The 14,369-nt window shown below is 48.8% G+C and overlaps 1 protein-coding gene across 6 annotated transcripts in view; it reads right to left on the bottom strand.

The window, feature by feature from the left end:
* Positions 1–13,011, bottom strand: part of Mical2 (microtubule associated monooxygenase, calponin and LIM domain containing 2) — a 132,370-nt gene extending 119,359 nt beyond the window's left edge. For 4 of the 6 annotated variants that reach the window (XM_035442284.1, XM_027410100.2, XM_035442281.1 and 1 more), the window contains exons 1-2: positions 12,855–13,011; positions 3,303–3,380 (exon numbers count right to left, since the gene is read on the bottom strand). The gene's annotated coding sequence lies outside the window, so the exon portion shown is untranslated. The remainder of the gene's footprint in view (positions 1–3,302; positions 3,381–12,854) is intronic. The other 2 variants (XM_035442285.1, XM_035442283.1) reach the window with 1 other exon arrangement.
* Between the last annotated feature and the right edge of the window lie 1,358 nt (positions 13,012–14,369).

Raw genomic sequence — 14,369 nt, forward strand, 5'->3', positions numbered from 1 at the left:
ACCTTCCTCTGCAAGGGCAGAAGGCTGGAGTGACTGCTGTACACCTGAGCAGCTAAGGTCCAGGTGAGCGGAAATCAACAGAGGCCTGACTCAAGACTTGGAAGCCACACACTTTCCACACGGCCTCACCAACTCCAATTAGATAATTACGTACCCAGATTACCTGAGACTTTGGGGGGAGGAAGAATAGGAAATATACTCACTGAATTCTCAACCTCAAAACCCTGCTAGCCCTCCCAAAACATTTTCCCTTCTCTTGGTCCCTGGCTAATGTGCCAATCAAACAGGTAAGCCATTTGGGGCTGCCTCCTGTCAATGCTCTTCATGCATTTGCAAGTCGAAATCTGAGTCCACTCCCTTACATAACTGACAGCCAACTCCACACACTCCTGTGGCCACTTTAACCTTGTATGAGATGGACTTGCATTACGGCAGGGGGGAAATAATCTTCATGTGGAAAACCTGTGAGACACAGAGACCTCAAGTGATAGGACTGAGGCGAGAGGCTGCCTCAGGGTGGAAGCCTCAAGCCAACTGCCAGCATGAATGCAGCTGGTCCCGGAAAGCTGCTGGTCCTGATGGGTGGGTGGACCCCAGTGGCTATTGACCAGAGCTGCCTGGCCTCTCTGAGACCTTCATCTTCCAGAAGAGGGAGGCAGCTTCCATGGTAACAGGACTAGCCTAATTCCCTAGTTCCCACAGCAACGGCAGAGCCAGCTAGTGACTAGGACACAGGAAATGTGGAGGAAAAACAACCATTTCCTGTGAAGTTTGTGAGCTACAGAAGGGGAAGTTGGTACACAGGATCTGAGGATAACAGACCTTCCTAACAGCTGGGGGGGAAAAAGGGCTCCTAGACCTGGCTGAATTCCAGCCTCCAGACTGAGAAGAAGGAGAGAGAGAGGCAGACACAAGAACCTCCCCTAAGGTGACATGGGTCACTCAGATGAGATGGGAGCTTGGTTTAGGCTTATGTGTTTTTCTTATTGTTGGTTATTGTTTTTAGTTTTTCACTGTTGGAGCCTTGAGCATGCTAGGGAAACACTCTACTAATGATCTATATCCCAAGTCCTATTTTGTTTTTAAAGGATGTCTAAACAGTTTTAATGAGTTCAAGTCTTCCAGGCCAAAAAAGCTTTAGCCTAGAGCGCTGCACACATCTGGAGAGGAGATGCTTAATGGCTTAGTGGCTTTTGTATCTGAGAAGCAGCACCAGACCTGAAAGTGGTCTTGGAGCCCTGTGGGAACTTGAGGCATATGATGTCAGAGCAGGTAGACACCTGCAACAGTCAGGTCTCATCTGGTCACCAGTAGGCATCTTGTCACAGGTCAGAGAAGGGAAGGGATGGGACAAATAGGGCAACTGGAATCTGTGTTTGCAAAGCAAGCTGACTAAAGTCTGGGGTCCTCCAAGGGGTGGTCTCTAGCATCGCTCCAGAGGTTCTATGAGAACCTTGTGTACTGGTGACCTAGGTGCCATGGTTACTACATGCACACCTGAAATGATCCTCAGAACAAGTCAGCATTTAAGAGCTGGATGCATGATCGCACCCCAGCACTCAGGACTTTGAGTTCAAAACAGACATATCAGGACCCTGTCTCAAGTCTCAAGACAAACAAGACAAAGTCCAAATTTAAACAGTGAGACGGCTCATATGGTAAAGGCAACTGCTATCATGACTGACAACCTGGATTCGATCCTTGGGACTCAATAAGAGAGAGGACAAACTCTTGCAGGTTGTCATCCTCTGACCTCCACGTGTGGTAGGCACTCTCACCCACATCCACACATATGCACAGATAAATAAATAAAACATAACCTAAAAAAAATGACCAGCATGACTGTTCAATTCACAATCAAGACAATCTTTTACAGACATGCCCACAACCTGATAAAGACAATGACTCAACTGAGAGTTTTTTCAGGTGACTCTAGGCTGTGTCAGGGTGACAGTTAATGCTAACCAGGGCAGGTCCAAATGAGAAGCTGAAGAGCTGGATCCTGAGCATGAAGAAGATTCAGAAATACTGTAACCAATTTTATTCTCTTTTTGTATGCACACAAGAGGAATATGAAATTAGCGAAGCATGGTGATGCATGCCTCAGTGTGCAGGAGGTGGGAGGGTCAGGGCCAGTCTAGTCTACATAGCAAATGAGTTTGAGGAGTTTTTATTACAGAGACTTTGAGTTCCAGGACAGCCTGGACTACAGAAAGAGATTCTTATTCTCAAAAAACTAAACAAGCAAAACTTGGTACCAATATAAAAACATTTGTCTAATGCCTAATAGAGTAATAAATATTTAAATGACAATGAATGGAATAAATGAAGTACCCAGTGGAATCAGAACTCTCCTCACCCCATAGAGGAACTCTGACCCAGAAAAACAACCCCACTGGTATATGGGGTGCTGGTGGCTGGCTGTGCTGAGCCCACTGTCCTATTTAACCTTCACATGCATCCTGCAAAGTAAATAATGTCACTAAACCTGACAGAAAATCCAATTCTGACTGTGACAACCTGCCTCCAATAGACAGTACATCAGAGGCCTTGAACTGCAGATCAAATGTGCCGAGTGATCAATTGGTCATGAAAGAGACAACCCAGGCTCCCATTGGGACAACTGATACAGGAAAGAAAAGGGTGCTGGGAGGGAGGAGGGGAAAGAAATGGAGAGGAAGGAGAAGAGGAAGGGAGGTAGAGAGGGAGGAAGGGAGGAAGAAAAGAGAAGGGAAGGAAGGAGAGAAGAGGAGAGGAGAGGAGAGGAGAGGAGAGGAGGAGAGGAGAGGAGAGGAGAGGAGAGGAGAGGAGAGGAGAGGAGAGGAGAGGAGAGGAGAGGAGAGGATTCCCTACCATACCCCAGCCTCAGCTCCCATGAGTACCCAACTCTTGCCACTTGCAGCTTTCAAGAGCAATTTATTCCATGACATAAACCCAGGGTGTCCCCAAAACATACAGAGAGAGAGAGAGAGAGAGAGAGAGAGAGAGAGAGAGAGAGAGAGAGAGGTGCCTGCAGCCCTGTTCAAATGTCAAAACTGTAAGCATAGTGAGTTGCCATGCCACCACCCACCAAGTTAATACCAGCAGCAGGTGGATGTTGAGCACAGCCTTCACCTCCCTTTCCTGGCCTGGACAGAGGAAAGGGAGACTCATAAAGCTAGAGAGTCAGCAACATTGCAGATGGGATGCTGGGCTCTGCAAGCTTCTGACCCCTACAGAAACCATTCTTCCACAGGCTACTCCTTTGGTGGAGGACATCCCCGGGCTGACACCCCCCGCCCAGCTTTGCTGCTTTGACTTACCTCAGGCAAGTATGAACCTCCTGATCTGTTTCTGGGGTCAGTACCCTCTATGTCTGCATTTCCTCCCCTAAAAATGACCTGGAAGAAGGGAAGAAATGGTGTAAGGGGGCAGTTGCTTTTTGCTCTACAGAATACAAGCTGCAGGAAAGGATGGATCAACCGGATTCTACAACCCTAGCTGGGAAGTTTCATAATGGGTCACTGTACTTAGAAAGATGGGTTGCATATATAGACCCTGTAACCACAAAGGAGGCTACCAGACAAAACCATGGGTGTGGAGGAAGCCTTGGAGCCTTTCCTTAACTGCTCCATTTCATTTTCTAGGGTAACTCTCAATGTAGACAACAGTTTAGTATTTAGTTAGCATTCAGTATTTGGAGGGTGGTGCAGGCCTAAATTTACCTGGCCCAAGGATTAGGTGCCCTAGTCCTCTCTGGCGGCTTCCTCCTGCCTCTTGACTTTGTTCACATCCTGCACATGTCATTGGTTCACATCTCTGTGTGCTCTTGCCTCTGCTCATTTCTATCGAGGGTACCCTACTCATCTTCCAAGGAGTTTTGCAACCAACAAGCTGGCCCTACCCCTTCCACCTCCAAGAAGTCCTCTGGCTGGCACCCACTGTGTGCATTCCATACCCAATCCTGGTGTGCAGGCAGCAGCAAGAAGCTGGTCCTACATACCTCACTCTGGGCAATAGAAGAGCAATTGGATCTGGGCCCCAGCACAACAGCTGCACACTGCTGGGCACTAACAAGCCTGAGGCTACAGCTGTTGGTAGCCACCCCAGCACCTATTTATATCTTTTCTGCAGCCCTCCTCCACGACTACCAACTGGCTCATGTTGGTGCATTCACTCAAAGTTCAGCTGATAGTCAATCTGAGACAAATCTCTACAGACAGACAGTTGCCCTTCCCAGTTAAAATCTGGGTTTGTGAGCTGGGTGTAGAGGCACATGCCCTTAATTCCAGTACTTGGGAGGCAGAGGCAGGTGGGTCTCTGTAAATTTGAGACCATCCTGGTCTATATAGTGAGTTCCAGGACAGCCATGGCAACATAGGTGAGACCCTGTCTTAGAAACAAACAAACAAAAAAACCTGAGTTTGTATCAGAGGCCAAGAAAACAAAGGTAGGATTTCAATCCTCAAGGCTCTGGAGATGTGTTCTGATATGGAAAGATATCCAGACCAAGGCTAGCCCACCCTACACAATACTGTCCTTCCTTAAGGAAGTCTGGAGCTGAGTGAATGTCTGAAATCCCAGTAGTCAGGAGGTTTAGGCAGGAGGATTACAAGCTAAGGCCAACTGTGCTACATAAGACCCTACCTCAAAAAATAAAAACACATTGTCTGAGCCCCTTATTCGACACACATAAACTCAAGGCAGGAGTGAGAAATTTATGATCATGATATCAGAGGGCCCTTCCAACTTGACATCCCATGGCTCTATGACTCACACTCTTTCTTCCTCCTCTGACACAGAGGTCAGAATCACCTAAAGCCACCCAGATCCCCTTCCCTGAACACCCCAAGCCCCACCCAGTCCAAAGGGAAAGATAAAACTCCCAAGCTGCCAGCTAATCTCATGGCAGCCTCTGAGTGCCTGCTCAATCCTGCAGGTGGAAAGAGGGGGTGTGAGGGAGGGTTGCTGTTGCTATGGATACAAAAATGCTCCTCTCATTCACACCATCTGTCTGAGCCAGGATAGAAGACAAGTTGCCCTCACCCCCTGGCTTACCTATCTAAGTGGTTACAACTGCATGCTAAATTTAAATGCTGCTCTGAAATCAGGACATATAAGGTCTCTCTGCCAGCATCTGAGAGAGGGTTCATAATGGGTAGAGCTGGAGAGCAATGACAAATTAGACTTGGAGGCAATCTAAACCGTATTGTGCAGCCACCACAATTAGAGAGCTAAAAAAAAAAAAAAAAAAAAAAAAAAGACAGCTCCTCTCTCTGGCTGAAGATGAAGTTTCAGCAATAAACAGACATCTGCTAGGAGCTTGTGAAGAGAGGCAGCATAAACACCCCAGGGAGCAACCATAAACAGGGAGCCCTCTCCAGGAAGCTACTGCTCACCAGGGAAGAAGGGACGGAAGTGAGGAGGAGGCTGTGGGGAGGAGATGAAGGGCAGAGAAGAATGGGGTGCTGGCAGGCTGGGTGGTATGGAAGTGGGTACCACAAGAGCAGGGAGATGGGTGGGGGAATAGACAGGCAGACAGGAGCAGCTCAGCTTGCAGAAAAAATGGAGAACTGGCTGACTCCTCCAGGCCACCAGAGCTTGAGACTCAGAGTGCGACTTCCAGAGGATCCCATTTGTGATGTTCATTATGGAAACCGACCACTTTTTATAAGTAGAAAAAAAAGAACATACTGGAATGAATGCCTATGCAGGGCCTTTTGTAAATATTTTAATTTCATCTCCATATCTGTCTCTCAAGATGAATGTGATCACCTCTTCTTTGTAGGCTATATGGTAAGGTTCACACACGTTCAAGGCCATATGGCTAGGATTCAAACCCATGTCTGTCTTAGCATGCTTCATTTGTCTGCTTGCTTGCTTTTGCTTCTATCACTTGCCTGGAGAACTTGCTCCTTCTGTTGCTCTTCGGGGCCTGGATGCTCTGAGTCCCCCAGATCTAACACAAAGGAATTCTGACAGGGAGAGGTGGTAAAACACATGCAGGAGGTAACAGGTAAGTTTTGGCCAACTCATTGCTCAGTCTCTGGGACCCTGTGGATCCTGTTTCTCCCACTCTGGTGTGCCTAACAGACAGAAGGAGAAGCAGAGTGTGGAATGGGTGGGAGAATGTGCCCACAGCATGTCTACAGGAGGCTTGGAACAGCAACCACCTTAATGAGAAGAGCCCTTAATGGAGGCTGAGAGAAGGAGGCTTGTGCTTTCACTAGCTTCCTTTGTACAGATGAGTGTTTTACCATTCATTGATGTGTGCATGTGTCGTGGTTCTCTGCAGCTGTATGCTTGTGATGGTGACTATCACACATCATTGTGTGTGGAGGTGAGAACCACGCATCTATACATGTGTGTTGAGAGAAGTACCATGCGTGTGTGTGTGTGTGTGTGTGTGTGTGTGTGTGTGTGTGTGTGTGTGTGTGTGTAGGGAGAATACTATGTATCCATGTGTGTGAATGGGTGAATATCTATGTGTACAGGTAAGCACTATGCATCCATGTGCCTGTGTTAGAACTAATACATACATGTGTGCCCTCCATCCAACCTGTTTGACTGTCAGATACCCACTTCCTTCAGGAAGAAACTCCTGTCTATTACCATCTTTGTATTCAAGTGTTAAAGATTCAGATGTCCCCACACATGGACCTATCAACTCCATGAATACTGCACAGGGCACCTTAGGATGAGTAGGCACCCAATACAGGAGTCAGCAGCCAGATTCCCCACACACCTGGGTCTACTCTACTCCAGGAAGAGGCTCTCTTTAGTGACTAAAAGATCTGAGTGACTCTTCCACATGTACACATGTACCTCACCACCTGCCCCTGCTCCTCATGTTCCTGGCTCCCAGACCTACATCCAGCTGTGCTCACATGAGTGGCCAGGGCCAACATTCAGAGGCTGTGAGCAAAGGGGCGCCTCTGCAGCTCAGCACACTGATATGAAGATGGCAAGGCCAGGACAGAGTGTTCTAGACGCTCACTCCTGTTTTTGGCATGTGCTGAGCTCCTGGACTGGGTGTGTCTGAAACTTGGGCCTGAGAATGTTCCATTAACCTGTGGCTCTAACAGTGCAGAGGCCAAGCAACAACTGTCTGGCTCCTTGCTGCCTGGCTTCTGCAGCCAGCCAAAAGAACATGAGCTCTGGATATACCTTGTTGCCTAGGAAAGGGCTGCTGTGACATTTGTATACCCTGAAAGAAATGTAGGCAAGCTATTGGAGGAATGCTAGAGCCACAAGGTACCCAGGCAGCCACACAGAGATGGAGATTCGGGGAGGAAGGAACACAGCCCTGTGTAGAAGCATTAATCCACATAGAGAGCACACTAAGAACCTTGGGCTGTAGCTCCATTGGGAATGCGCTTGCCCCTTCACAGAAAAATCCCTGAGTGTGAATCCCAGCACTGTATAAAATGGCTATGGTGCATACCTATAATCCCAACACTCAGGGATTATATAGAGGCAGGAGAATCATAAACTCAAGGTCATTCTCACATACATAATGAATTTGAGGTCAGCCTGGGCATGAAACCTCGTCTTTAAAATAAAAAAAAAAGTTTGGACTGGTAGCAAGGGCCTTTAATCTCAGTACTTGGCAGAGGCAGGCAGATGTCTGTGAATGAGTTCATCCTGGTCTATATAGTTTCAGGTCAGACAGGGCTACATAATGAGACCTGTAAAAAACAAACAAGCAAAAAAAAACAAAAACAAAAAACCTAAAACCTGCAACATAGCAAACATGGTATTAACTATGTAGACACAGTGGCTTGCATACTCACTGAGCCATGGAATCTCTTCCCATGACTACAGCAATGCTCAGATGTGCACACAGGGACAGAGCAAGAGGATGGAAGAAATCAGACCACATCTGGCACCGGGTACCACAAAAAGCTGTGGGTTGTGTACTTGGAGCACAGGGATGATGATGATTCTTCAACATCTGACAGAGAAGGGAGCATCCCAAAATCAAAATCATGGCAGCTGCAACCTTGCAGATGCAGTTTATGACCAGAGGAGCTCTGTCACCATAACTCCTTCCAGCTTTAACATTGGCTCAATTCTTTAGGGGCACCTTATCATCAGGGACCAGCCATGTGTTCTATCTGGGACAGGTTCTCAGAAGAAAAGAAAAGCTAGTGTAGGGAGGGTGGGGATACCCTAGATTGGGGTGTACAGGTGTTTGTCCTTCAAGATTTTCCCGAGGCATTGTGGGACAGTAGAGGCTGCAGCTTGGACCTGCCTGCTCTTCCACCATCTCTGGTGGCTCAGCCTCCAGAATAACAAAATGAATCTAATATACAAACAATATTATGATCTAAGCAAATTTCAAAATCCCAGTAATTCAAAGGTATTATCAATACACATAGCCGTAGCTAATGCATGTGATAAGTCCAAGCTTGTCTACAGTCACCCAAGCAATTGAGGGCCTGGTTTCAGAGGGGTTATAATATGGAATTCCTATCATGAAAACAGTTTCTACTATATAAATTTGAGGGAGAAAAATGGAAGTAAAGAGTGATGTCATGCCTAGCGATCTATGCCTGCAATCCCAGATCTCTGGGAAGCTGAGACAGGAGGAGCTTAAGTTCAAAGCTTTCCTAGGCTTCAAAGTCTGCCTGGGTAACTTATTAAGACTACCTCTCAAGATGAAAAACTTTAAAGAGGGCAGGGGATGTGGCTTAGCAGTCAAATACTTGACTAACATGCATAAGAAGGCTCAGGCTGTGGTCTCCAGTATAAAACCCAACCAACCAAAGACCCTAAGAAGTAAAGAAGAAAGGAAAAATATCAACTCAAATACTGACATAGCAGAAGTATTAAAATGTTGTTACATTTTCTGAAAAAAATAAAAAAGATGAACTGTACATAGTGGTTTAAATGTGTAATCGCAGCACTTGGGAAGTAGAGGCAATGAAGATTAGAAGCTCAAGGCCATTATCAACTACATATTGAGTTCAAGTCCAGCTTGGGCTACATAAGACTCTTCCTCCAAAAAGCTAAAAGAAAAAGAAAAAAAAAACTAAGATAACAAAAGCAAAAGTCAATCTTCCCTCAGGGGGCTATGGCAGGGAGGGCCTTGACTGGGAGGAGAGGTACTGCTCAGAGGAAGAAGGGGGAGAAGATGTGCCCTGCTCGCTACCTAGCCCATGTCAGTCACAACTTGGTCTTGACAGAACTGAACTTAAAGCTTGAACAGAATGACCTCAGCTGCCATCAGCCATGTGTGATGTGCAGAGCCAGCTGCTGCCGAGGGCACACACGTGGCCATCTGGGCTCCACACCACGGACCAAAGTGGGGAGGGTGAGTGTTGCAAATAGTTCTGCTATTATTTCAGGATGCTTATGGGCTGACGCTCACTGCTGCGACAGCCACACGAGTGTGAGCAAGTCATCTTTCCAAACACGCACCACAGTCACAGGAGCCCCTGAGAGTCCCCATTCAGAGCACACCCCTCTAGTGGCTGCTCTGCCACTGAGCAGATGCTCACCAAGCCTCTGCTGTATGTCCCCTGTGTGCAGGCTTTGTTCCTGAGGATCCAGAGAGGGACAGAGTAGACTCCAGTCTCCAGGGCTTTGTCTGTCCCCTGTTCATAGCAGGCAGAAAGGCACTGGTGACCAAATACAGCATGTGCATAGATCCTCGCTCTGGAGATAGCTAGAGAGGGCATTCCTGACAATCAGACCTGTATGCCCATCTGGATGTGGACAGGTGACACTGTAAGATTATTGCTGTCTCTGTCCTGTGCAATAACGACCATGGTTTTGCAAGGGAATTCTCTTTTTAAGTGAAGTGTGCTGGATTATGTAGAGGAAAATGGCATAGACAATGGATCAGAAATCAGTTTTAAAATATTTTAGAAAGAAAAATCCCGGCGGGGTGGAGGGCAAGATGGCTCAGCAAGTCAAGGTGCTCGCTGCTAAGTCTGATGACCTGAGTTCAATCTCAGGGACCCACATAGTTGAAGGAGGGCACCAACTACTCCAATTTTCCTCTGATCTCTGTGCAGGAACTGTAGTACACATGCTCATACATGTACACACATATAGTAGATAAACAAATAAAGGGAAGTTTAAAACAAAAAAGAACTCAAAGAAAACTAAAAGAGAAAGCCATAAAATTAGCATAAGGCATCATCATTTTAATGGCTGGGGGAGGGGTGACCACTGGGGAAGGTGCAGGCAGGGTTCATTATACCACTCTATTTTTTGTTGTTGTTTATTTGGTTTTGATCTTTCAAGACAGGGTTTCTCTGTGTAGCTTTGTAGACCAGGCTGGCCTAGAACTCACAGAGATCTGCCTGCCTCTGCCTCCCAAATGCTGGAATTAAAGTTGTGCTACACCACCACCCAGGGATACCATCCTATTTTTTCTGAAAAAAAAAAATATGTATGGTTGGTTAGTTGGGCTTGGTTTTTTTGTTTTGTTTTTGAGATAGCTGTGACTGACTTAGAATTCATATTTACTTGGTTGGTCTCAAACTTGCAGCAATCCTCCTGCTTCAGCCTCCTCAAGTCATGGGCCTATGATACATACCCACTGTTCTTTGTTATTGAGAGAAGGTCTAGCTGTGTAGCTAGGACTATCCCCAAATTCACTATAAAGCCTAGACTGGTCTTGAATCCCTGGATTCTCTGCTTTGGCTTTCCTTGTAGCATTTTTTGACAGGAGACAGCTCTGTACAGTGGTAGATGCCCCAATGAGACTGGAGTAAAAGGAACACACAGCAAAGAGCCAGGAGGACTGTGAGAAATAGCTGGAGCTTATTGCCATTTCATAGTGGAATGGAAAGACCCACTCACCCACCATTAGGAAACTAGTCAGTACCGAAAAGGGACTGGTAGTACCAAGCCCCTGGAGTCCAGAGGGTGTCCAAGATTTCCCTGATTCCTGTGGTGTTTAATCCCCTTCCCAAACAACTGGAAGCTGGAATCATCGTGAGACTCTAGCAGTTTGATGGGGTCAGTAGAAACTCTTTGAATCTCAGTTTTCTTATGTGTAAAATGGGCATAGCCCCAACTACTACAGAAGGCTACTGTGGGATGCTCATGAGGTAAATAATGAGCAGTCCCAGAATGCAGCATCCTCTTCCAGGCTCTTTAAAGGACAGGGACTGTTAGCACTCTCTCTGCAGACTTCCTTGGTTAGCCTTATTCAGCCCCCTCCAGCTCAGCCAAGCCCTCCACCAGGAAGGCAGAACTTCTCCCTTCCTCTGGAAAGTGATCTGAGTCAGGCCTAGGCTGGAAGGCAAACCCAGGCAGATGTAGGCATAGTGGAGAGAACAGAGACACACATACACCCCCATCCCAGGAGGGAAGGGTTGGGGCTGTTCTCTGCAGCTCCTAGTAATGGGGCTGTTCAAACTGTGGGTTTCAATCACTTAGCAGCTAAAGAAGCATATTTCAAAACCTGCCCCACACCCACTGCAGAAAGAACAAGCCTAGAGTTCTTTCTAAGGGTCAATGCTACTTCAGTAAATACAGTTCTAGACCACTAGGAAAGCCAGCCCCACAGAGGTGGCAGGCCCTATCCCTGCTAACACCACCAGAAACCCTCCATTGGAGGAGTCAGTGAGGGGCAACTTGCAATGCATCTCGCTGGCTGTCCTTTGAAGCACTTTGCAAACTACTCCTGCAATCCCCAGAATCTCTCAAAGCACATACACACAGAGCTTATTCCCACAGCCACCGGACAAGCTGGTAGGAAGCAGGCACAGCGCCAGGAGCCGACACAACTCAGGCTTTTGGGAGCGTAACCACCGGGACACAACCTGTGCCCTCTTTCCTGCCTCTGAAAAAGGTAACACTGATTGCCTTTGAAATCTCTGGGACATGAACAGGTATGTCCTGATGGACCACCTGTTAGGTCCACTGCCTCCGCGTTGGTGACTGGCAAGCAGAGGACACAGGTGCTAGGGAACTCGGGGACGCGAATGCGGAAGGCCAACTAGCCTCTGGCTTTTTTCCCTCCGGGTCTGTCCATAAAGGGACTGGCTACTGACTTTATCCTCCCACTAAACCACCTAAGACATAGAGGGCAGCGAGTGGCCTTGCAAACGAGAGCTCTTTCCACTTTAGAAACCCAGGCCCAGAATAAACAATGTGGAAGGAGACAGGAGAGTACTCTGGTTTCAACACGCCTCTTCCCGGTCCGGTAAAGGCCCTTCCCAGCTGTGCCGGTGAGGGTGCGGTTGAGACTGAGGCTGGCCTAGGATAAATTAACCCCGCCTTCTCCAGACAGCTGCAGCTGGGGCAAAGGCTGCAAGGGAGACCCCAGCCATGGCAAGCCAGCCAGGGACAGGGCAGGACAGAAGGATGGAGTGCTCCTAGGCGGGGGATGAGCACAGGCTTCCAGGGGTCGCAGGATATAGAAGGAACAGCAGCGCGGTCCCTGGAAGCACCGCCACCGGCCAAGTAACTAGCCCGGGTCTCAACCGCCGCCGGCCAGGCCACTGACATTTGGCCCAACTTAACTTCCTGTTATCAAGGAGGGAGGAGAAAAAAAGGAGGCAGAAAAATATAATAAAATAAAAATAAGCAAGGCGCTCAGTGAGAGGATGGAAAAGGCACGGGAACCCAGATCGCGTGGAGCAAAGTTTGGGGAAGGTCCCCTGAGAGATGACAGGTGACCCTGCTGCCTAAGGGCGCCCATTCTACGCTGGTGTGTTGGGTTTCTGAGGTTAGAATGGCACTTTTGATTGGTGGAGAGCCCACGACGCTCCCGGCAGGTAGGTCTGAGATCGCGGACACGGCTGCGGCACCTGACCCTCCGGGGCGTCCGGTAGGGCGCAGAGTCCAGCCAGGACTGGCACAGTCCCCACCCGCTCCCGCGCGCTACGGAGCCCACTCCTGCAGCGTCTTACCGAAGGTCTCGCGGGCCTCCGGGCCTCGGGTCAGCGCCTGTCTTGGTCTCCAGCTGCGGGCGCAGCGATCCAGGACCCCGCGGGCCGCCTGCCGAGCCCGGAGCGAGCGAGGCGGCCCGGCGCAGGCTGAGCCGGCCGGGTGCCTGCGGTTCTGCGAGCTGCGGAGGACCCGGTTGGGGCACGCCCCCATCAGAGGTTGAGCCAATGATAGGGCCTCTGAGGGCGAGGCTCCGCCCCAGACATGAAACGCACGGCCAATGGTCACGCAGCGCGGAACCCACCCCAGCACCCGCCCAGTCAGTCCTGGGCTGGCGAAGGCTACCAAGGCTGCAGCCGCGGACGCACGTGGGCTGAAGCCCTGCCCCAGTCCGGGTAGTGGCCGATCGCTCCCACCCTGGCCACAGGTCGGAGACCCAGCCCTGGGTTTCTCCGAGGTGAACATCCGGCCTTGTTGTTCTGATGTCGAGGGAGAGGCAAGGGCTGGGCCTCACTATGCTTGGCCTAGGCAGCTGGAAAGCCAGCCTTCCTGTCCGCTTTTGGACTGGAGCGAGCAGCTAAGGACTTCTAGGACTGTCTGACCCTCTTGTGCCCTCATTCCTTGATTTGCCGCGTGCAGCCTTCCTTGCTTAGGTCCTGCCTTGAACTGACCCTGCTTTGGCTAAAGCTGTGGGAAAGGGGGTGGTGACACAGACCATCTGCGTTATCCGGTCGATTGCATCTTCTCTTTTTTGGATGTCGAATGGCTAACCTCTGCTCTGCTCGCTTTCCTGAGTGGTCATGCCCTTCATCTTTTCAGAGAAAATTATGAATGAATGGTTCAGAGCTGGGAGTCCTGCGAAATCTATGTAGTTGCTGTGACAGCAGAGACCAGGCAAATTCAAGTGGGCAAGTTGCAGAACTCCCCTGAGGCCCAGAGCCCATCACCCAGCTTGGCCCAATACAGCGTCCATAAAATGTTCTTGGAACTGAGCTCATCTAAGAGGAGGAAAGCAGGCGGACTTGGGAGGCAAAAACAAACAGTACCATGACTCCAGGCTGCTGGAATTCCCTGGGTACCACCCTCTAGAGAGACATGCCCCTTGGCCAGGCAAGTGCAGGCAGCAATTCCTCCCACCCTCAAACCTGGGACCCATTTTTCTATAGTCTGTGCTGTGTGTTCTTCCTTCCAATCCTTGTAGTTCCTAAAGGTTTGTCTCTTAGCATCCACAGAATTCAGTTCACTTCTGTGGATTTTATCCCCAGTACTGACCACACTCAGTTTGCATAACTTACTCATTGCTGACTTTGAGAGGGACAGGTAGATCTCAAACTCACATCTGTCTTGTCTCTCAGCTTCTCAAATGCCAGGATTGCATATTGCTGGGCTAGCACAGAAGACCTGGATGCTCAAAAATAAGAGTTTACTGATACTCCACCCTCTCTTCTGTTGTACGCAAGCCTTTATCTCATGGGGCTCCGCTGAAAAAGACTCTTACTAGGTAGGTGTGGTGAAAGGAATGAGGAATGAGTTTTAAC

Source organism: Cricetulus griseus, chromosome 3 (genome assembly GCF_003668045.3).
Source record: "Cricetulus griseus strain 17A/GY chromosome 3, alternate assembly CriGri-PICRH-1.0, whole genome shotgun sequence".
Lineage (NCBI taxonomy): Eukaryota > Metazoa > Chordata > Mammalia > Rodentia > Cricetidae > Cricetulus > Cricetulus griseus.